We start from the raw sequence: 24,316 nt of genomic DNA, 5'->3' as shown, positions 1-24,316 counted from the left end.
CCAGAGGATCCACTGGAGTGAACCTTGAAACGTTAAGAGAGTTCAGGGGCAACCTAAACCCCTGTGGGGACAACTAACACAAAGCAGTGAAAACTCATGGTTCTCACACTGCATAGTGGGAAACTTCCTATCTTTGACTTGTTTCTCTAGAGATGTTGATGTTCATCCTCTAGCCTATATGCAAATAAACCAACCCAAATTTGTTGATTCAAGACATGATTCATGCACTTTCTCTTTCTTCTAAGTCCAATCATTTGCCTGTAGATTTTATGGTTTATAAATTTAGCAACCCTAATATGTTAATGCTAAATGAAAAAATGTACAGATCTTCATGTGAGGGATTGTAAGCAGACCTCATGTGTGGTCAAAACTGGAGCTGGTATTAAATTATATATTCTTATGCACTAATGAAAGGAGTTTTAAGATTATATAGGGAGAGAGAAAAAATTGAAACAAAGACAAAGAAATATAACATTTCATTTCTCTTAAATCTTCAATCTTGCAGACACCAAGAACGTATCTCCCAAAGGATATAAATCCAGTAACATGTAATGGTGCCATTATAGCACATCTTGAAAAGGAGGGAGCTAGGTGCAGAAACAGGAAGGACAATGTTTTACTATGCATGATAGTGTAGGAAATGCTTTCAGTGTTCCCTGAGATAAAAATTTATCTAACTTCATTTAATTAGTTGTTTATGAAAATTATTTGCATATAGAAACATTTTATGAGCAATATCAGTTTAGAGCTGTTGAGGCACTTTGAATCCAGTTTGGGAATAAGTATGCTAACTGCAAACTACTAGTACAGTATAGTGGTTTAGAACATGGACTCTGAAAGAGATAACTGTATGCTACATTATGAGTCTGTCACTTACGGTCTCCATAAATTTAAACAAGTTACTTAACTTGCTTATCTTTCTTCATCATCTATAAAATGAATTATAATACATCACTGGCTTGTGTTACACACAGTAACGTATTTAGAAAAATAGAAGGTCTGACTATATGTGATTTTACTATTGAAATACTGTCTTACTGTCATCTTTTATTATCTCAGAAAACTTAATCTATGTTTTTCTCACTTAATAAGTGTTGAGCCCTTACAATGTGCTACATACTGTGAGGTATGCTTCTGATACGAAGGTAAGCTGAAAAATAACAGTCCTCATCTCACCCACTAGGAGATTATAGCCTAGTGCAGGAGCTGGCAAATAATCAATTACTATATATAACTAGTGAAATTATTATTATTATTATTAATAGTGAAATTATTTTTGGGACATCCTTCTGAAATTTAATATCATGATTTCTATCTCTGCTTAACTTGCTATAAGATTCAAATTTAAGATTTGAGTAGAATTTCAGTATCAGAGAAAGGAAAGACACTTAATATACTTATCCTATTATGGAGAACTCTGAAAACCTCTAAAAGCATGGCAATATAGAATTGTTTGAATATGTGTGTGTGTGTACTAAGCACCCATTACAAATCATGTGATGAGGGGCACCTGGGTGGCTCAGTCAGTTAAGTGTCTGCCTTCGGCTCAGGTCATGATCTCAGGGTCCTGGGATGGAGCCCCACACTGGGCTCCTTGCTCAGCAGGGAGCCTGCTTCTCCCTCTCCCTCTGCCTGCAGCTCCCCCTGCTTGTGCTCTCTCTCTGTGTCAAATAAATAAAATCTTTAAAAAAAAGTCATGTGATTAACTGATATGCATTAACTCTCAGTAAATAAGAGAAACAGAATATACATATGTATCAGTTTAGTTTTCTTATATTCAAGCCATTACCCAATGAAGCTCATCTACATGGAGGTACAATAAGAAAAAAACTACAGACAAGCTAGGAAATGTTATAAATATTTCCCTCTAGGTGATGAGATTATGAACATATATTTTTCATTTAGGTCTTTTTAGTGTTTTCAAAGATCACTTATTATTTTAGAAATTAGGAAAGTATACATGAGAAGTAACTTACATTTTATAGAAATGGCAAAAATATATTTCAAGTCATCAGTATTATTCTCATTTCTAAAAGCATAACTTATTTTGGGTCTGTGAACACTTTAATAATTACACTTGAAGATTTTTAAAGAGTTTCTACATTCTCCAAATTCAGAAAATTTCTATCATACAAATAACCTTGGGTAGAACACAGCACTTGTTACTTCATCCTGAAGAAGTGTGCAATGAATTACCTTCCTTGTGCTTTCCTTTACTTTGTATTAAAGAGAGGCATGGGTATTACTGAAACTGCTGAAGCGTCAAATATTTTCCCTGAGTCACAGAAAAAGGAAAGGAATTTTAAAAGGAACCTTACTAACAGGTGACCTGATAGGGCAGCCCTAGGGCAATGCCAAGTTGTCCAGCTACTAGAGTTTTCCAAAGGTAAATGGGGATCTCTCTTTCCTTTTCAGGGAATTGCTGTAAGATTACTCTTTCTTTTTGATCTATACTGATTATCTATGTATACATTCCACCTGAAGGCATTGTACGGTACTTCTTTTTTCCTTTAGAATCCCATCATACTCCAATTTCAAGCACAGAAGAAACAGGCAAGTTAATTTTAGTGCTATCTTTTGTGAAGGTTGTTGAGCTCTTAAAATTATGTTGTGGTTACTTGGATTGAAGATGGCAATGACTGCAATATTCAATCCCTTTCCACCTAGGCACAGATTTCACAATTGCCCCTTACAGAAAATAACCTGAATGATACCAAATTCCTTCATATTCACAGGGAATTCCCAACACTTTGGTAATGACTTTCCACTAAGAGCCTATAAATAGTCTCTTCAATCAAATATTTTCCATGCATTTATAAATAAAAAAAGCCTCTATTACATTTCTAGCCTGACAGACTAAAATTGTATACCTATTACTGTTTTAGTCTTTGAATGGGGAGAAATGTTTTCTTGTGAGAGTTTCCTCATAAGTGTTTGGCAAATGTAAGATAACTGTTACTCTCTAGATAGAGAATTTTTAATGAAAAAGTTAAAATATTTCCTCAAATGTTCAGGATATCACTGATGATAACTTTAATAAATTGGCTAAGTGTCAATAAAACTGAAACATAAAATCCTTAAAAATTATAATTTGTCTATACCAAGCCAGACAACCAGAAATGGAATGATGAAATTAGATCATCTTAGGATGACCAGAACTTATCCAAAGTATTCAACAATTAGAATACTTTTTTGGAGGAAGAACCAACCAGGCATGATAAAATTTGCCTTGATGGATGAGCACACATTTTATCCAACCTGTAAATAACTTTTGCTTCCTTATTTTCTGAGTTAAGACTATTTATTTTTAACCAGAACACACATATACACACACATACATATTAACACACATATACACTCTTTTCTTTTTTTTTTTAAAGATTTTAAATATTTATTTGACAGAGAGACACAGCGAGAGAGGGCACACGAGCAGGGGGAGTGGGAGAGGGAGAAGCAGGCTTCCCGCGGAGCAGGGAGCCCGATGTGGGGCTCGATCCCAGGACCCTGGGATCATGACCTGAGCCAAAGGCAGACGCTTAACCGCTGAGCCACCCAGGCGCCCCCACACATTCACACTCTTAATGATTTAGGAAAAAATAAAATTATTAATTCAAAAAAATAAAAATTGAAGAGTTCTAGTGAAGAGCTCCAACAAAGCTATAATGACTTAGGTTCTCCCGTGAGTCTGCTTTCTCTGTTGGCTTCATTCTTAAGCCTCATTTGGTGGTCTCCCAGGGTCATAGACTATTGCTTCCTGGTGACAGTATGCCGATAGCAGCCCTAGCCTCATATCCTCTCATATTTAATATCACCAGCAAAAGTTCTTCCTATTTTCAAGTGTAGCCCACAAAATCCCTAGTCATTCTGATAAAATCAGGGTGTGTTCCTACCATGCCTGAGCTACCCACTGTGGCCAGTAAAATACAATGCACTACCCAGCTTGGTCATGTATGGATAAAGCTCCACTTAAGACAATATGAATTAAGAGTTGAAGAGGGTGGGGCGCCTGGGTGGCTCAGACGGTTGAGCATCTGCCTTCGGCTCAGGTCATGATCTCCAGGTTCTGGGATCGAGCCCCACATCAGGCTCCCGGCTCAGTGGGGAGTCTGCTTCTGCCTCTCCCCCTGCTTCTCCCTCTGCTTGTGCTCTCTTTCTCTCTCTCTCTCAAATGAATAATAAAAAAAAAAAGTTTAAGAGGGTAGAATTCTCAAGTGAAAGTTGAAACTCTTGCTAGAAGTGGCAAACTGATAAGTATCTAAAACAAAACAAAACAAACAAAATAGATTACTAGGAACCTTCATTTTACCTCTTATCACAGACTTTTATTGACCCTATCAAACACTAGGAGATCATCACAGTTAATGCCCTGATTCTCAATTAAATGAACCTTAGAACATTCTCCAGGAAAACATCAACCTTGTGTGTATGACTTTACAAACACACAAAAAAGTGAACAATGTATGGATAAGAATGTTAACTTTTCTCTGTATAGAATTAGAAGACCATGCCACAATTCTTGGACTTTGAGTTCTAAAGTAAGAGGGGTGCTCCAGGCCAGGAAGTTTTCGGGGGGTTGAGTACACTGATGTTGCTACTAATAAACAGTCAATGAAATGTTTTAATGGGTTACAGAAAGAACTTCCTTAAATATATTTCTTTTCCTTGGGAAGACACAGGGTGACTCTTTGAGAGCTGGTGTCCAGGAAAAGGCAATGATGAGACCTTACAAGAGACTGCCAACTCTGCCCCTAGCTGGCTGTGTGACCTTGACCAAATTCTTCGTATTTCATATTCAGCTTCTTTGGTTGTACATTAATTTTTTAAAAAAGTATTTCTGGCCCTGGCTTAGCAGCATATAAATTTTATATCTTTTTAAACATATGGAATTCCTATATTTGTGGGGAGTGAATGATATGCCTTCAGTAGTTCCTAGAGATTCAGTCTCAGAGGAGTTGGCACTGAACAAGGTCCTGAAAATCAGAGGTGCCATGATGAACCAGAGAATAGTCTCACAACATTGGTCATGAAGCATGGTGGAAAACAGGAATGACTGGCAAGAGTCTCAGGTATGAGCCAAACTGCATGAAAACAGCTATTAAAATCCCTTTCAGGGAGAATGAAGTGCTTTATTTAATGCAAAAGAAGGGAATAGAACTGAATCGAGAGAATCCTAGAATTTGAAGATACAGCTTCGTCTTTCAATCAGATAAAACTTTTAAGATCCAATATGTGCAGTGAAAACATTTGGAATTTGCAACTAAAGGACTGGGTTTCAGATCCAGCTCTACCACCTGAATGGGCAATTTATTGATCTCTTTGAGATACAATCCACTGTACTGACATAGGAATGATAAAGCATTCATTTTAGGACTATAAAGATTGAAAAAAATCAGGTTTTTACCAGGTATTTGTGGAAAACTCATGTCCCATCAGCCTCAGGAATCTGTGGAGGTCTTTATGTCAAACACCACAAGCTTTCAAATATCCATGCAGATGAAGCCTCACCAGGTAATTTTGAGAAGCCCAGGCTTATCTTGCATGTGCTGTAGCCAAGTACATTGGCCCATGTCCTTTCTCCTGCTGACACAGCACATTACCGCTGCACTGCGTGGGAACACTGTCTGTTTTCCTCCTTAGAGGGCCAATTCCCAGGGCCACAAAAGCTGCAATACAAAAGTTGCTAAATGCTACAGAGTTATTTCCCATTTTCACTGTGATGCTGAATCTCATGCATAAATGAGCAGAATCTCTCTCTCCAGCAAGTAATGTGTTGTATCATTCACCTCTGTCTCAAAGCAATATTGCTTATTCTCTCAGTCTTAAATGGATTCTAGAGAATGGAGACCCCTTAAATTTATTCCAGAAGCTTCTTTCTTTCTGTAAGGAATCAGATCTATTTCTTTTAGTTGGGCAAGAGAACAACATACATACTGTACTCCACTTAAATATGTCTCCACTGCCCTTTCTCCCCAGGCAGACACATAAAACTTCCACTCTACAGATCACAGGCAAATCTCTCATGTACACTGATATTCAAAACCCCCAGCAAAATCCACTTAGGCTCTTTCTATAGAGCCTGTTTCTCTGTTCTACTAATAACCTATGAAATACAACGAAAACATATGTTATCATTTGATTGAGACACTGTATTATTTCAACCCAGCTAACCTATAGGCCAGTATTTTTTCTCATTCTGATAACGAATTGATAATTCTTGGTTATGAAACATTCTTTATAAATTGATGCCACCTGTAATTTTAGTTAGCAAATTTGTTTAAACATTCTGGAACACTGGCTACAATAACCTAAAGCCATTATTATAAAGTATGGTTTTCTTGACCAACCATGAGAGACAATGGACTCTGAAAAACAAACTGAGGGTTCTAGAGGGGAGAGGGGTGGGGGGATGGGTTAGCCTGGTGATGGGTATTAAAGAGCGCATGTTCTGTGTGGAGCACTGGGTGTTATGCACAAACAATGAATCATGGAACACTACATCCAAAACTAATGATGTAATGTATGGTGATTAACATAACAATAAAAAATTTAAAAGAAAAAAGTATGGTTTTCTTAGCAGGAAATTGGTTTATTTCTAAGTCCCAGACACTGAAACCTTCAGAGATAAATTCATAATGATTTAAAAATTATAAGTAGATGGATTTCTAAAAGGAAGGCTAAAAGACAAGAAAGAGGCAGAGACTTGCCTACATACATTTGGCAAGTAAGACTGAGCTTAGAGAACCATGTAGCCCTGTCAATGAGTCTTTGATTATACCTTGGACAGGAAAGCTTGCATTGATCCTATTTGGCAGCTAAGTTTAATTTTGCTATTTGACTAAGATCAGTGAAACATGTATCTCCCCAGCTATAGTTGTCAATTACTTATTGAGGAAGAGACAGAATTTATTAGATTCGGGAGCCGGATTTCAAAATGAGAAGCCTCCTTCTACAAGTGGGTATAATTAATGGATAGTTCAAATGTCTTTGAATTGGGATTATTATAGAAAAGAAAAGGCAAGCTGATTATGAAATATTGTGGACAACAGCGAAGGCAATTTGTTTAGAAATAATAATGAGATATGTAAGAATCAAGAAAACCTCTAATGATGAAAAAAGAAATATCAAGTCCCATAGGAAAACAGCTTATTAGCTGAAAGAAGAGTTTTGAGGAACCTGAAAAGAAGCTCCTTCCTCTTCCAAATTAGGCATGGACTAAGGGAAAGAGGACTTTTAGAGTAATATATCCACTGTGCTTGTCCTAACGATAGCTGAGGAGCAGAGAGCAGGAAAAGAGCTGGCAGAAAGGTGAATATTTCAGTGAAAGATTTCCTAAGAACTTATCATCAGGAAAACTCCTTCTGGAGAGCACCAGCAAATAGACTGTCTTTAGGATGTCTGTTTAATCAAATTATTCATTCTTCAATATAAAAATAATACACCCTCCTTTTGGAATTTTTGGAAAATACTTTCAAGTATAAAGAAGACAACATCAGCCAGGGAAATCTCACTCCTGAGTGAAAACCATGTTAATAACTGAAACTTGTTTCCATCCAGGTTTTTCTTTATATGTGTATTTGACATCATAACATATTTATAATTCAGTATCTTGTTTTATTACTTACAAGTATAGCCTATGTATTTTTCCTATCACTAAAAAAGTGAGTAAAAATCATTTTAAAGGATAAAACGTTATGTATGCCAAAATTAACCATTCAGTTACAGCTGTACATTCACTTTGTATATGATGCTTGTGGCTAGAAAACAATTCCATTATATGTGTGCTTCATTTTGAAAGCTTTTTTCTAAGCTGTTTTTGAATTTGTAGTAGAAAAGTGAAGTGATAAAGGGAAGAAATCCAATTTTCTTGAGCCTGTACTATATGCCATCAACTATTCTAGATTTTTTTATGAATGTCATGCAGCTCCCAATTTATACTCAATTTCTGTCCATCACTGAGATTCAGAAGTATGTGCCTATCTGTCTTCCAGCAACCAAGTCTTACCTCTTAGCCAATTTGCAAAAAGGACTAAAGAAGTTAGAAGTGGATAACTCATTCTTAGTGTCTACTGGAAAGCAGGGATGATTCTGAATAAAACTCCATATTTATTGCTCCAATGTATATCCTGGCCCAGTCCTACCAAGTGAAAGAAGAGGGTAAATAAAAGCAAAGTACTATTTCTCTAAAATTGTGCGAGTAGCTAGAAACAGTTTTAATAGTGTTAACATAAAGGGGAAAGAGAAAGTTACTCCAGCTTCCGAGCAAACTCCCAGTACTGGCACTTAAGACCTTCAGTACAAAAATGTCAAGGAAGAGGTAGCAGATCCCAGCAGGATCAGAGAACCCAGTGGAAGCCAATGTGTTGCCTGATTGGACAGGGCAACATTGATGCTCATCACTTCCTGGGCTGCCATTTCCAGAGAGAGATGGCAGTCATATGCAGCAGATGGGCAGATGTCCAGCAGAAATGACAGCAGCGCCCCGAATCCAAATGACACTGAGAATTGAGGGGCCAGATGATTTAAACACAACTAAGAGACAATTTGAAGACCCACAGGAATTCCTGGAGGAAAAGATAGGATTTTCAAGAGGCTGGGGTTTTACATTAGAAGGGGGAAGGGAGGCATATGTCATGTATTAACTTATTTAGCCTACTGGGTACAGCCATCAGCCAAACTGAGAAAGTTAAAGAACTGTGTAAGTTAACAAAAGGGGAACACAAGTGGGAGTTCACAGGTAAAGTGAGCTATATGTACTTCAAGAAATCTATATGGAATAGTTCCATTAAATAGCATGGATGAAATCAGAACAGGAGCAGCTGCTGCTGGGTTTAATATATGGGCCGATTCCTCTGGCACACACTAAGATATATGGAGACTTAAACTGTCAAACCACAATTTCAGAGATGATGCCACAGATGGTGAAAGTTGCCCACCCTAATTGATGGACTTTGACAGCTTCTCTGAGGGATCATAGCCCCTTTGGGTTGGCTTACTATCTATCCATGGAGGCAGAAAAAGACCAAGGAAGTTCTCAGGGCAGTAGTATGCCTGAATCAATATCACATAAGCCTACTCCTAAAGGCGTTCATTCAGGAAAATAAATTCTGATGTCTTCTTCCTTGCAGATGGAACTAAGTAGGATAGGCTATATTGATTGATAAGCATTTCCCTAACTTATACTGCCCCTGTTCACATAGGTCAGCAATACCCTAAACATTTTCCAGCCAGCTCAAAGCTCAAAAAAATATTTTTTTAGCATAAGTCCATCATCTCATTTAGATTTATTTACACATTTTATTAACACCCCAATATTCCCAAATTCAATCAGTCCCCTAAGGTAGACTGGAGATTCTTCAAACATTTTATTTTTTTTTTTTGTAAAACTATGTATTCCTTAGTACATATTTAGATTGGTATTTTAACAATTTTCATAAGATTAATATTAATAAAATATGTAATTTCTCTGAATTGAATATATATATATATATAATTTAAATATATCCTCAAAATTTGAAGGGGCTAAGTTAGTTCAGTTATGGAGAATGTCTGCTGCCAACAGACCTATGTAACATACATGACATATAAAACACATATAAGACATACGTAATTCTTTTTTTTTAAGACTTTATGTATTTATTTGAGAGAAAGAATGAGAGAGAGAGCACATGAGAGGGGGGAGGGTCAGAGGGAGAAGCAGACTCCCTGCCAAGCAGGGAGCCCGACACGGGACTCGATCCAGGGACTCCAGGATCATGACCTGAGCCGAAGGGAGTCGCTTAACCAACTGAGCCACCCAGGCGCCCAAGACATACGTAATTCTGACAGTAAGTCAGACCTCATTGTCATCAGTCAAATCAGACTTTCTGCAAACTATGAGGTTTTTTTTTTCCCCAATTCAAATAAGTTATTAATCTAACAGCACTCAACCAGTCTTAAGGGTTAAGCTGCTTCAAGCTTATGTACTCCTTACTTGCTAATCTAAGATCCCTAGGTCAGTAGCAGAACTAACCTACTTTCCTTGAGACTTGTAGACCACCGGCCTTTAGGACTGAAGGACCAAATTTTCCCAGAAGGCAAGGCCTGACTATATTTGAAAACAGCTGCTGCCGATGCCAGCAAGACTGTTCAGGTTCGTGTTGACTTATGACTAACTGCTTGGGCACCTGCTTCTCCTGCTTATAGCCCCCTCCCTTTTCCCATGGCTCTCCCTTTAAAGCCCTCCAGCTTCACCCAAATGGAGAGTATGGTCTTTGAGGCATTAGTTCACCATCTTCCAAGGTTGCCAGCTTCCTGAATAAAGCAACCTTTTCCTTCCCACCATCACTTGTCTCTCCAGTATTTATTTTGAAGCGGCAAGCAACTGAACCTGAGTTCAGAATGGTGTTTCTGACGGGTAACATTAATATAATTATATATGACAATTATCTTCACTTCCAGGATATAAATTTACGGGATAGATGGATGGAAGATAGGTAGACAAGAAAGAATTAGACACGATCTTGCCATGAGTGTGTTTCTTGTGTAAAACCAGTTACTATTTCTCAGGGCGCCTGGGTGGCTCAGTCGGTTGAGCATCCGAACCTTGATTTCCACTCAGGTCATGATCTCAGGGACGTGAGCTTGAGCCCCACGTAGGGCTCTGCTCGGAACCTGCTCAAGATTCTCTCTCTCCCCCTCTCTTTGTCGCCCCCTCACCCCCACCTGCTGATGCACTCTCTCTTAAAAAAAAAAACGGTTACTATTTCTTTAAAAATGTCTCCTAGTCTTGTTTTCAGAGGCTCACTCAGGAGCGCTGCATTCCTGAATAGCACTTTTTTTTTTCTTTTTTGACACTATTTTACACACCAGACCCGTGCATTGTATCAAGACTCAGTATATGAGAGAAGTTGACTGCCTTTTGTAAAATGAGAGAAGAGGTGAGAAAGGAAAAGGAACAGAGCGCCAATGCCATTCTCTGGCGGACACATTTTAGAGAAGCGTACACACGGAAGCTGAGGATCTGGGGAATCATATTCTAAAGACTGTTCGCTTAGAAAATCTTGTTCTTTCGGAAGTGTATTTCCAGGTACTTTCAGAAGTGTGTGCGTCCCAGTCTGAAGACCACAGAGCTAAATATATTGACCTGCATCTAGTGGTTGTGTATCCTTGAAGTTTTATATTGAGGTTTATTTACAATGAGTCCCTGTATTTGGACAACACTGAGAAAGGGTTCTCCCAACTCAGGCATCTGAGCCCCAACTCTGTTTCTTACTTACCCCACAATTATGGCTACAAAAAGATTCCTCATCTTTTTCTCCTAATATCTTCCTGGATTCACATTAATATATTTTATTAAATGTTACAGATATCTTTGATAGAAGTATTTAATGTGATTTTTCAATTATGGCCCCATTTATATATCATAATCGTGTTTTTTTTTTCCCAATGATTATAAACCCTGTCTTCATATTAGAAGCCTTTGGAAACTTTTAAAAAATACGAATAGAGCTGCTGCCTTCAGTACAGATCAAGATCCCAGGGTCCTGGTCCTAGGACGTAGTCCTGCATCGGGCTCCAGGGAGCCTGCTTCTGCCTCTCCTTCTGCCTGCAGCTCACCCTGCTTGTGCTCACTCACTCGCTCTCAAATAAATAAATAAAATCTTTTAAAAATAAATAAATATTTAAAATGCTACTAAATGGCCCTATCTCCAGAATTTATTTCACTGGTATGATGTGAAAACTAGGTATCAACATTGTTTAAAAAATAATAAAGTGATTTGATGTGCAGTCAGTATTGCTTTAGTCAGGAGAAATTCCAGAAAAGACCCAGCACAGCAAGCTGTATTATCAGTAAGAGGTCTCTGAGTTACCAATATGCCTCAAACTTAGCTTTCTCTGTTTGCCAAAGCAGTTTGAAAATAAAGATTAAGTAATCATTTCAAGAATCACTTGGAAATGGGATTAACCCCATATATGCATTATTGAGATAACTGAAGATTACTCCTCCAAGCTTCCAAGCTTATTTAAAAATCTATTCTAAACCAGATTTATTAAGGTTCCAAGGAAAGGCCTAAGAAATAAAGTAATTTTACAAGATTTTCAAGGAACTTTGATGTACTCATTTGTCATGTAGTGTTGAGTTTACTGGAAGCAAAATTTTCAAGTAAGTAAAAGTGGATAAGAATATGAGGAGTCTAAATCTCTAAATATCCACAATTCTAAAATGTACTGCAGGCAGCCTCATAGTTGTCCCTCTTTAAAATCTTTCTGATGAAGAGCCTAAAGCAAAAGTCATGGTACAACCCTTATCCTTCTAGTAAGTTAATTTTTACTCAAGTGGTTTCTTCTAGATGCAAATTATTATGAACTCCTAATGCATATTCTTCAGTGGAAATGCTAATTATTCTCAGTAGGCAAAGTTTAAAAAGGCCAAAATGGAGGTGCTTCAAAAAAAATCAGTGTCCCCCCCTTTAGAAAGAAAATCAGTTTGAAGATAAAGGGCTTGAGGGATAAGGAAGGTTAACTGCCAATTATGCAGAAAAATTAGGCAAAAGCATGAATAAAAAACACTTTCCTGCATTACTGCCCTTTATTTTATTTGTGTTACCGTGCTATTGTTTTTTAACATTGTTCCAAATTAGTTTGGTCTATATCACTAGATTTAGATTTAGAATGTTCCTCAAAATAGAAAACAATAATAGTGACCCAAACTTTGAATCTGATCAAAAGAAGTATCTCAGGGAGAATGGGGGCAAACTGAAAGGGGAGAGTTAGCATTTTCCTGAACTCTCCTGAAGCTGATTAGAACAAACGGCAAATTAAAATATTCTGTTCTCCTTATGTGTAAATGCTATGCTGTTTTGAAATGAAAATTTTTAAACAGCTGTTTTGAATTAAGGGAACATTAAAACTAACAGGTTTGATTCCAGTGACTGCCCTGTATAACCTCCGTATAGGAATGTAGCAGAATTTCATTATCATACATATGGTCCGACTGGTCCTTCCTTTTTTGAATTATCAAAAAATTGCATTCAGTGGTGTTCCATTTGGACGTTTCTCAGGAAATAGGTCAAACAAATATTTATTTCTACAAGCCAATCTATCAAAATCCATAGATGTCTAATTTTCATATTCTGATGGGAAACCAGTAAGACACCAGCCACCTCTTGGACCATCCTGGAACCCTACTCAGTCACAGGGGTTGTGAGTCCAAATTGATAAGGGTTTTCAGACAGCAATAACAGTCTGAAGATGGGCTTGAAAGATTACTCTAATTTTAGTAAATTTTTAAAGAAGCCATAAAATTCTAACTAGTTTTGACTTGTGGGAAAAACAGAACCCTAACAAGCTGCTCAAAATCAACAAGAAGGGAAGAAAAAACTCAAAATGACCACTTTTACCAGTACTTCAAAGTCCAAAATCTCAGCAAAATTAGTAGTTTCAATTTATATTGGCAACATAAAACTTAGGTCTTTGCTCCTAAATTCAGCATTGGCAAGTTACCATAATAATAATATTCACTCACTCAATTGTTCTTCTTTTCTTTTGTTCAACAAATATTCATTGAACAATGTATTACAGGATGGGAATACAGAGAGAATTGGGATGTGACACCTCCATTTCATTAGTTCACATGGTACTGACTAATTAGAGTAAACAGAATTTTAAGATCTCCAAGATTATATACACATACCGTATAATCTCCTTTTGAACACAGACTGGATCTGTGAATATAAGGATTTATCATTCCCATTACTGTATTAATTAGCAAAAATATTTGCTGATGTAATTAAGGCCCTTAATCAGTTGGATTTAAGTTAATCAAAAGAGAGAGAATACAAGAATGCAGCATGGGCCTGATCTCTTTAGTTAAAGGAGACAAAAAACAGCAATGGGTGTTTTTATACTAACCTTAAATGAGTAAGCTGACATGCTGTAGGAAGAGGGGACCATGTGGGGGCGCCTGGGTAGCTCAGATGGTTGGGCATCTGCCTTTGGCTTAGGTCATGATCTCCAGGTCCTGGGATCGAGCCTCTGCATCAGGGTCCTGGCTCAGCGGGAAGCCTGCTTCTTCCTCTCCCTCTCCGCCTGCTTGTGTTCCCTCTCTTGCTGTCTCTCTCTCTGTCAAATACATAAATAAAATCTTTAAAAAAAAAAAGGGGGATCATGTGACTATTTACATAATACTACAATCAACATAGTGGTGTATATATCTTACCAAATTAAAAAATTCTCATTTTCTTTAAATACCCAGAAGTGGAATTGCTGGGTCATATAGTAGATTTTTTTTATTAAAAAAAAAAAAAAAACCTCCATACTGTTTTCCATAGTGGCTATACCAATTTATATTCCTACCAACAGTTCACAAGGTTTCACTTTTCTCCATATCATCACCAATACTTGTTATTGTTAGTCTTTTTGAAAATAGCCATTCTAACAGGTATGAGGTGATATCATTTTGGTTTTGATTTGCATTTCCCTTATGATTAGTGATGTAGAGCATCTTTTTATGTAGCTGGTTGCCATCTGTAAGTCTTTGAAAAATGTCTATTCAAATCTTTTGCCCATTTTTTAACCAGATTGATATTTTGCTATTGAATTGTAAGTTCTTTATATATATTGAAGATTAGCCCCTTACCATATACATGATTTGCAAATATTTTCTCCTATTTGCAGGATGCCTTTTCATTTGTTGGTGGTTCCCCTTGCTGTGCAAAAGCTTTTTAGTTTGATGTAGTCCCACTGGTTTACTTTTGCTTTTGGTATTTTTACTTTCAACGTCAGATTCAAAAAGTCATTGCCAAGACCTATGTTGAAACCTATGTTTTCTTCTAGGAATTTTATAGTTTCAGGTCTTCCATTCAGATCTTTAATCCATTTTGAGTGAATTTTGTGTTTGGTATAAATAAGATTGTGGTACAGTTTCATTCTTTTGCATATGGCTGTCCAATTTTCTAAACACAATTTATTGAAGAGACTGTCCTTTGCCTTTGTATATTCTGGGCTCTGTTGTTGTAAATTAATTGATCATATATGTGTGGGTTTATTTGTGGCTCTCTATTCTGTTCCATTGATCTATATGTCTGTTTTCATGCCAATACCAGTGTTTTAGTTACTACAGCTTTGTAATATACTTTGAAATCAGAAAGTATGACACCTCCAGCTCTGTTCTTTCTCAAGATTACTTTGTCTATTCAGGGTCTTTGTGGTTCCATACAAATTTTAGGATTTTTTCTTCTATTTCTGTGAAAAATGCCATTGGAATAGCTTTCCATTTGTTTGTGTCTTCTTCAAATTCTTTCATTAATGTTTTATAGTTTTCAATAGAGAGTGTCTCAACTTCTTGGTTAAATTTATTCCTAGGTATTTTATTATTTTTGATGCAATTGTAAATGCAATTGCTTTCTTAATTTCTCTACTAATTCATTATTAGTGCATAGACATACAACAGATGTTTGCATATTCATTTTGTATCCTACAGCTTTACTGTATTTTTTAGTTCCAATAGTTTCTTTATGGAGTCTTTAGGTTTTCTATATAGAATATCATGTCATCTGCAAATAGTGACAGTTTTCCTGTCACTCTTCCTTTCCTATTTTGATGTCTTTATTTCTTTTTCTTGCCTAATTACTCTGACTAGGACTTCCAATACTACGTTAAATAAAAATAGTGAGAGTGGGTATCCTTGTTTTGCTCCTGATCTTAAAGGAAGATAATCAGCTTTTCATCCTTTTGCATGATGTTCATTGTTGGCTTGTCATATATGGCCTTTATTATGTTGAGGTACATTATATATATTTTGTTGAAAGTTTTTATCATAAATGGATGTTGAATTTTGTCAAATGCTTTTTGGCATCTACTGAGATCATATGATTTTTATCCTTCATTTTGTTAGTGTGGCTTACAACACTAACTGATTTGCAGATATTGAACCATTTTTGCATCCCTGGAATAAATCCCACTTGATCATGGTATATGATCCTTATTTTAATGTATTGCTGAATTCAGTTTGCTCACATTTCACTGAGAATTTTTGCATATATGTTCATCCAACGTATTGGCTTGAAATTTCCTTTTCTTGTGGCATCCTTGTCTGGTTTTGGTATCAGGGTAATGCTAGCCTCATAAAATGAGTTTGGAAGAGTTCCAACCTGTTCTGTTTTCTGGAAGAGTTTGATTGATTCTTTAAATGGCAGAATTCATCAGTGAAGCCATCTGGTTCTGGACTTTTGTTCGCTGGGAGGTTTTTGATTACTGATACAATCTCCTTAGTGTTAACTGGTCTGTTCACATCTTCCATTTCATCATGATTCAGTCTTGGTAAGTTGTATGTTCTTATCAAGCTCAGGCAGACCATATAAAGTGCTGAACAATATTCTCTCTGGAAAATTGTGAAAAAGAGTTTCTTTATTTCTTTCTTAAATGACTGATTAAATTTACTAGTGAAATCATCTAGGTACTGAAGCTTTACCTGTGAAAATGATTTTATTTCAGATACTTTTTTTTTTACTACATATACTCAGAATTTCTATTTATTTTTATTTTACTACATAAAACTTGTGTTTTGCAAAGTATTTGTCTATTTCGTCTAAATTTTTAAACTTAAAAGTATGCTTTAATATATTGCCTTGTAAATTTTTATTGTTAAATATATTTGTAGAAAACCACACTAAACAAATATACAGCTTAATGAATTACCTATGCAGTCACCTCATATTTCAATTTCACTTTGCATTAAATCTTTACTCTTATTTTCTGAGATTAGGTTTCTGAGTTTCACTGGAAGAATCCATTAAGTAGTAAGGCTATAATATAGCTATTCTCTAATTTCTAGTCTGTAGCCACATGGAGAACATGACACAGTGTCTCTTTTGAGAATTGGTATGACTAACCATGCCTGAGTCAGCTGTTCATACCTCAAGCCAACCAAGGCATGGGTCAGTATCACAGAGAAAGTACAGTTGCCCACAGTCCTTCTCTATGGTTCTCAGAAGATCGAAGCAAGATGAGTTCCAAGAAAAAGTGGGATATCTGAGTTATGAACACAGCACAAAATATGTCTACTGCATGTTACCAGGGTTATACACGTAAAATAAAAACAGCAATATTTCATCTTCTGGTATTTTCCAGAATTATTTTTCTATTTTCTGAAGTCTTCTAACTTCACTGTCTAGTAGGTACAATAATCTAATAATTGGTTTATTAGACCAACTTAAGCCAAAATTTATAAAAATAATCCAATTTTCTTAGTGTTTTTGGAAGGAGAATAAGAGCTGAATAATAGATTTACCAAATTACTTTTTACCACTTCAGAATCTTCAGAATACTTTAATACTACACCATTTCCTCAGAACTCTGTTACATAAAGCTATTTTAAATCATTAAAAAAATCTCAAATGGGAATTTTATGAACCATAAATAAAATGTGTAGTTGGTTGAGAAAAGGATTAGGGAATATTAGCAAGGCAAAGATGATTATCACAATCTCCCTAGTGAGAAATCTTAAAGGCTAAATTTCAGGGAAAATCCTATGAAATGTTTTTAATGATAGAAAGTGCAGAGAAGTGCTCCAAGTCCTATAGAAATCCTATCTGGTAAGTAAAATGAATAGAAAAAAAGCAAGAAAGCAATAGAAAAAAGCCTTTATGGCTCTGCTTCCATTGGAAATTGAGACTATCATTCTTATTATCTTCATAATATTTAAATTATTGATAAGACATTTGATTATGTTTTCTTAATCATCTTTAATAGAAAATAGCATTTATTATATCACTAAAAATTAAAAAAAAAAGTTTTCACTTGCAAACAATCCAAGGACATATGTACTTTATTCAACAAACATTTTTTTTAAGTATCTAGTTTGTCTAGGTGCTCTGGCCAATAAGGGAAATTCTGAGGGCAAACCTTCTTTATTGATTTGTAGAACACCATTGTTAGATATAAAGACATGAGAACAATTGTAATTCAACATATAAAATGACAAATTTCACAGGAATTTTAAAAATGGTGTAATTCTAAAAAATTAAATAAAATTTAAAAATTAAAAATGGTACAATTCTAATAAAGAGCAGAAAAATTCAGGGAGGATATCAAGTTGTAATCTTGCAAATTAAGTAGCCTACATAAGTAGTGAATGTATCAAAATGTAAATACAGATTTGTCAAATGAACTTGTAAAAATATTAATATTCTATAAAAACAGAGCTGCTCAAAAGCACATCACACAATTTAACAAATATTACCAAATCTAGTGACTTTTGGAACTTTAGATATGTATATTTTGTGCACTACTACTCCAAATTGATTGATGAAGTCTTCAAAGTCAATCATCATATGTAAAAAAAAGTTTTTGTCCATTCCACTATTGATTTTTGTCAATGTTTTATTATCATAAACAATACTGAAAATAACATTCTTATATGTGTTTCCTGATATATATGGGTTGAATTTCTGAGTCTTCTTGGGTGAAAATGATATTACTTTGCTATTTTAATTGTTCTGAGTATTAAGATACTGAAATGTGTACATGTGTGTTTGTTTTCATTTGAATTTCCTTTCATATATAATATATTTTTGTTACTTGTATTTTGTAGTTGTTTGTCTTTTCTTTGTGATTTGTAAGTCATTAATTTGTCATTGTAAAAATAATGCACTTTTGTTTACAGAAGTTGACAATTTTTTTTCCAGTCAACATCTTTCTTCCCTTTGTTTATGTTAACATTTTTCATACTGATGTTTTAAAAGCTGATACAGTAATATTTACTGACATACCTTCATTTTTTTCTTTGCTCTTCTTGTCTAAGAATTCCATTTCTTGCTTTCCACTAAAAGTATAAAATTTTCCTTTCAGATTTATATCATTAATTCATCTGAAAATGATTTTTATTTATCAGAACACAAGAATCTTTTTTGGTTGTTTCTTTATTGGTTATATAGATAAACAGCTGTCTCATCACCATGAGGCTTTTCTTTCCTTACTGACTTAAAATGTCCTATTTGTCACATTTCAAGTTTTCATATATGCATGGTCTATACCTGGGCTTTATGTTGTATTTCATTTGTTCAGTTGTGAAACATTATTCCAAACAGGAATACATTAAATGATAGAACTTTAAAATGTATCTTCATATCTTCAAAGTAGAATGATTTTTAAATATCCACATATGCAGGGTTTCCCTTATTAAATTGATATTAATTTTATTATTAATTTCATACAGAGCTAAATTAGGTGCAGAGAACAAACAATATCAGTTCATTGGTATTTGTTGGGAATTCCTATGTGATATGATACCTGATCAATTTTTGCAGTTTCCAAGAGGTAGTTCATTAAAGTATATATTCTGTAATTGCTTGATAATGAAGTCTATATATGTTTAAGTTTAAGCTTCTTAATTTTCTTGTTCAAATATTCTCCAGCTTTACTAATTTGTTTTCTATTTTCTTTTACTGACTACTGACAGGTGATAAAATCTCCCGCTATCTATGTTCTAGGTAATTTTGAGAAATGTTTTGGCTTTTATTTGGTGTTATTTAAATAGGTAATACAAGTTTAGGATTTTTTTATCTGCCTAATGGATTAAACTTTTCACCATAACAAAGAAATCATCTTTTGGCAAAAAATAAAAATAATTTTGTATTGAAGTTGATTTCTTTCTCTGGTGCCTGGGTGGCTTAGTCCATTGAGCATCCGAGTCTTGATTTCGGCTCAGGTAACAATCTCAGGGTTGTGAGATCAAGCTCCACGTCAGGCTCCAAACTGGGCATGGAGCCTGCTTAAGATTCTCTCTCTTCCTCTCCCCATGCCTGTCTCAACCCCCTAAAATAAATAAATAAATAAATAAAGTTGACTTCTTTCTGCTATCACTATCAATTGTCCAGCTTTCTATAGCTTAATGTATACTTAGCCTACCTCCATAATCATTTTATGTCTTATCTTTCTGTTCCTTGATTTTAGATGTGACAATTATATCTAAAAATTGTGCATTAATGTCCTTTTTAAACTTCAAGTTTTTATGGGTTGTGATAAGTATATATGAATATTTGCTTCTTCCATCTTACTTTGTTTTCTATTTATAGTATTTACATATACATTTTTTTGTGCTGCCCTCCCTTGCAAATATTAAGTATATTACTCCCTTTTCTTTCTATATGACTTGCAATGTATATATTCTGTTTGGACTACTTCATTAACACCAAAAATAATAAAAATCATTAGCCATCTCCAAATAACATCAAAATCTTAGAATGCCTTAACTCTGAGCTCCCCCTTTTTGATTTGGTCTTATTTTTTTATTTAAATTTCCTTTGGTTTCACTCATAGCAAGTTAATAATCACCATGAATAGTTCTGAACACCCTGTGAGTTTCCAGACATAACTATATATCTACTTCTTTTTTTTAATCACTTTTTTTTTTCAATTCAATTTTCTTCTTCCCAAAGTAATTCTTTAGTACTTTCAGGAAAGGCCTTTTGATAGTAAGCATTTCAGCTCATTTCCTCTTTGAAACTTCTGTATTATTTACTAATTTTTGAATCATATTTTGTCTAGTTTTAGGATTTTACAATGGCAGTTATCTTTTTTAATTCTCTGAAGATATTATTTAATTGCCTTCCAACTTGTATTATTTCTTTTAAGGATAGCTATTATTTCTTTATACATGCTTCCAAATATTTTATGAACTTTTCTTGTTACTTGGTTCTTTGGTCCACTTTGGTGATTTTAAAGTATTATTTCAATGACATATCTAGATTCTTTCTTAAGATTTATTCATTTTAGAGAGAGAGAGCACACACGCGAACAAAGGGAGGAACAGAAAGAGAAGGAGAAAGAGAATCCTCAAGCATACCCACCACTGAACATGGAGTCCAACATGGGGCTTGATCCCAGGATCATGACCTGAACCAAAATCAAGAGTCGGCTACTTAACCAACTGAGCCACTTAGGTGCCCCCAGATGTTGGGGGTTTTAAAATATGTCTGCAAATTTTTTATACTCCTTCTCTGAATGTGGAATAGACTTTCTGTCTGAATTCTAACTACTAGAATGTGGTAGAACTGACACTATATGAATTCTGAGGTTAGATGATAAAACATATACAGATCCCATCTCTCTTCTCTCTATTGGATCATGTGTTCTAGGATAAGAATCCTTGTGTCATGAGAATTCATAAATATTCTTGGGAGAGGTCTTGTGGAGCTGAACTTGACAGCCATGTGAATAACCCATCTTGGAAGTGGACCCAGCCTCACATAAGCCTTCAGATGGTATTGACGGGCATCCTGGCTACAATCTTTTGAAAGACCTTAAGCCAGAATCAGCCCACTAATTCCAGACCTACACACAAACTACATGAAAATGAATGTTATTATGTCAAGCCACGAAGTTTTGAGATTATTTGGAATAACTTACTACACAGCAATAGATAACTAATTCACTAAGTATACATTAGGCATGCATTCATCTTGCCGGACATCATCATAGTCTTGAAAACTAAAGATTATATTCTTCATCAAGTCTAGAAATTTCTCATTAATTATCATTTCAATTCTAACTCCCCTGCATTCTTTCTGGCCATTCCTTTTGTAATTCATAGTAAATGAATCTGAATCATCAAGATTTGATCGTCCGGCTATCATCTTTTTTTTTTATAGTTTTCATCTCTTTAGCTCCTATGCTTCAATCTATAAAATTTCCTCAGTATGCTCTTTGAGGACACTAATCTCTTCTTCAGTTTAATTATTTTAAAAACATTTAAAATTACTTAAATATATTAAACATTAGAAAATTTTAGTATCAGGCGCCTATGTGGCTCAGTTGGTTTAGCAACCGTCTTCGGCTCAGGTCATGATCCTGGAGTCCCTGGATCGAGTCCCGCATTGGGCTCCCTGCTCAGCAGGGAGTCTGCTTCTCCCTCTGACCCTCCCCCCCTCATGTTCTCTCTCTCTCTCTCATTCTCTCTGTCTCAAATAAATAAAATCTTTAAAAAAATTTCAGTATCTTCTTTATAGGAATTTTACTTAATTATTTTAAAATATCACTGGTTTTGGAAAATGACAAAGGAAGATCCTGAGCTCACCTCACACTACATATACACTGAGGAACATCTATTGCAACTAACTCTGAAAGTGACCTCAAGACTGGCAGAGAAGATCTTCCAAAGCTAGTTGTAGAAAGACACTTTGACAGAGTTGGAAGGGTGGACAGTTACTGGGAAACTAAAACCCTGTGCAACTAACCACAAACAAGAGAGACATCCCAAGTACAAAAACGCAAGGTGATCAGACCCCACACAGGGCATCCCCAGCCCTGGGGACCTGAACTGGAAAGATGAGTTCCCATAATATCTGGCTTTAAAAATGAGTGACCTGCCCCTCCCAAACTGCCTGCCTCTGCAGATGCTCTGCTAGAGTGGCTCCTGCCCTGCCATACCAGGCAGGCAGCCCTAACCAGAACTGGTGCCCCGCTGAAGTGACTCTTGCCCTGGGGACCTAGGGAGACAACCCCACACAACAGCACAAACCACAGTTCCTGCAGCTCTGCCTTTTAGCTGACTGTGCAGGGGGCGAGCACTGACTTTCAGTGTGCCTGTAGATGTTGCAGAGGTTAACTGCAGACAGCTACACTGAGTGCTGGCCCCACCCACCAGTCAAGCCACAGCAGCTGCCCCTGGGACTGTCAACAGCGCAGGGAGAAAACACTGCCTAGTGTGCCTGCAGTAGGCAAAGCAGATCATTGCAGCCAGCTGGACTGAGGGCCAACCCCACCCACCAATGTGCCCTCAGTAATCACAGCTAAGACACAACAGTAGGGTACATGCAGCCCACACAATGTGGACACCCCTAAAGCACCTCATTCTGTTAACCGAAGGGATTGTGCTAGAGGGTATCACAGGACCTCTTTGACAAAAGGCCACTACCTTCAAGACCAGGAGACGTAGCTGAACTACCTAATACATAGAGACAAACACAGAGAGTTACACAAAATGAGACAGAGGAATATGAATATAGTCCAAACAAAAGAACAAGACAAAACTTCAGAAAAACAACTAAATGAAATGGAAGAAAGCAATCTACCTGATAAAGAGTTCAAAGTAATAGTCATAAAGATGCTCACCAAACTTGAGAATAAGTGGATGAACTCAGTGAAATGGTCACCAAAAAGAAAAAATACAAAAAGAATCACTCAGAACTAAAGAATACAGTAAGTAAAATGAAAAATATGCCAAAAGGAATCAACAGCAGATCAGAGGAGACAGAAAAACAGATGAGTGATTTGGAAGACAGGATCATGGAAAGTAACCAAGGTGAACAGCAAAAAGGAAAATAATAAAAAATGAGAACAGATTAAGAGACCTCCATGACATCATCAAATATAATAATACTTACCATTATAGGGATCCTAGAAGGAGAAGAGAGAGAGAGATGGAGACAGAAAACTTATTTGAAGAAATAACAGCTGAAAACTTCCCTAGGAAGGCAAGAGACATCCAGGCCCAGGAATCACAAAGAGCCCAAACAAGATAAACCCAAAGAGTTCCACATCAAGACACCATAATTAAGATGGCATAAATTAATAAAGAGAAAAATCTCAAAAAACAGGAAGAGAAAATGAAACAGGTTTATACAAGGGAAACCGTGTAAGGCTATCAGCTGATTTTTCAGTAGAAATTGCAGATCAGAAGGCAGTGGCATAATATATTTAAACTGCTGCAAAGGAAAAAACCTACAACCAAGAATACTCTACCAGGAAAGTTATCAATCAAAATTGAAGAAGATATAGAGTTTCCCAAACAAAAATTAAAGGACTTAGTCACCACTAAATGAGACTTGTAAGAAATGCTAAAGGAAATTCTTTAAAAGGAAAGAAAAGGCCATAACTAGAAATAAAATTCTGAAAGGAAAAAAATTGGGGTAAATATAAACATAGTAAATGTAGTAAGTAATTAATCACTTACAAAGGCAATATGCAAATTAAAAAACAAAAGTCAGGGCAACTGGGTGGCTCAGTCAGTTAAGCGGCTGCCTTCAGCTTAGGTCATGATCCCAGAGTCCTGGGATCAAGCCCTACGTTGGGCTCCCTGCTTATCGGAGAGCCTGCTTCTCCCTCTCCCTCTGCTTGCTTCTCTGCCTACTTGTGCTCTCTCTCTATCTCTCTGTCAAATAAATAAATGAAATCTTAAAAAAAAAAAACCTCATCTTTTTAAAAAAATAAATAGAAAAAATAAAACACAGAAGTAGTAAAATCAATGATATCTACAGATATTACTCAAGGGATACACACAATAAAAAGATGTAAAATCATATACATGTAAATTTATATACATAAAACATCATATAAA

This window comes from Callorhinus ursinus, unplaced genomic scaffold (genome assembly GCF_003265705.2).
Source record: "Callorhinus ursinus isolate GAN/ISIS: 27379988/994484 unplaced genomic scaffold, GSC_fseal_2.0 scaffold8, whole genome shotgun sequence".
NCBI classification, from domain to species: Eukaryota; Metazoa; Chordata; class Mammalia; order Carnivora; family Otariidae; genus Callorhinus; species Callorhinus ursinus.
This window is presented reverse-complemented; position numbering follows the sequence as displayed.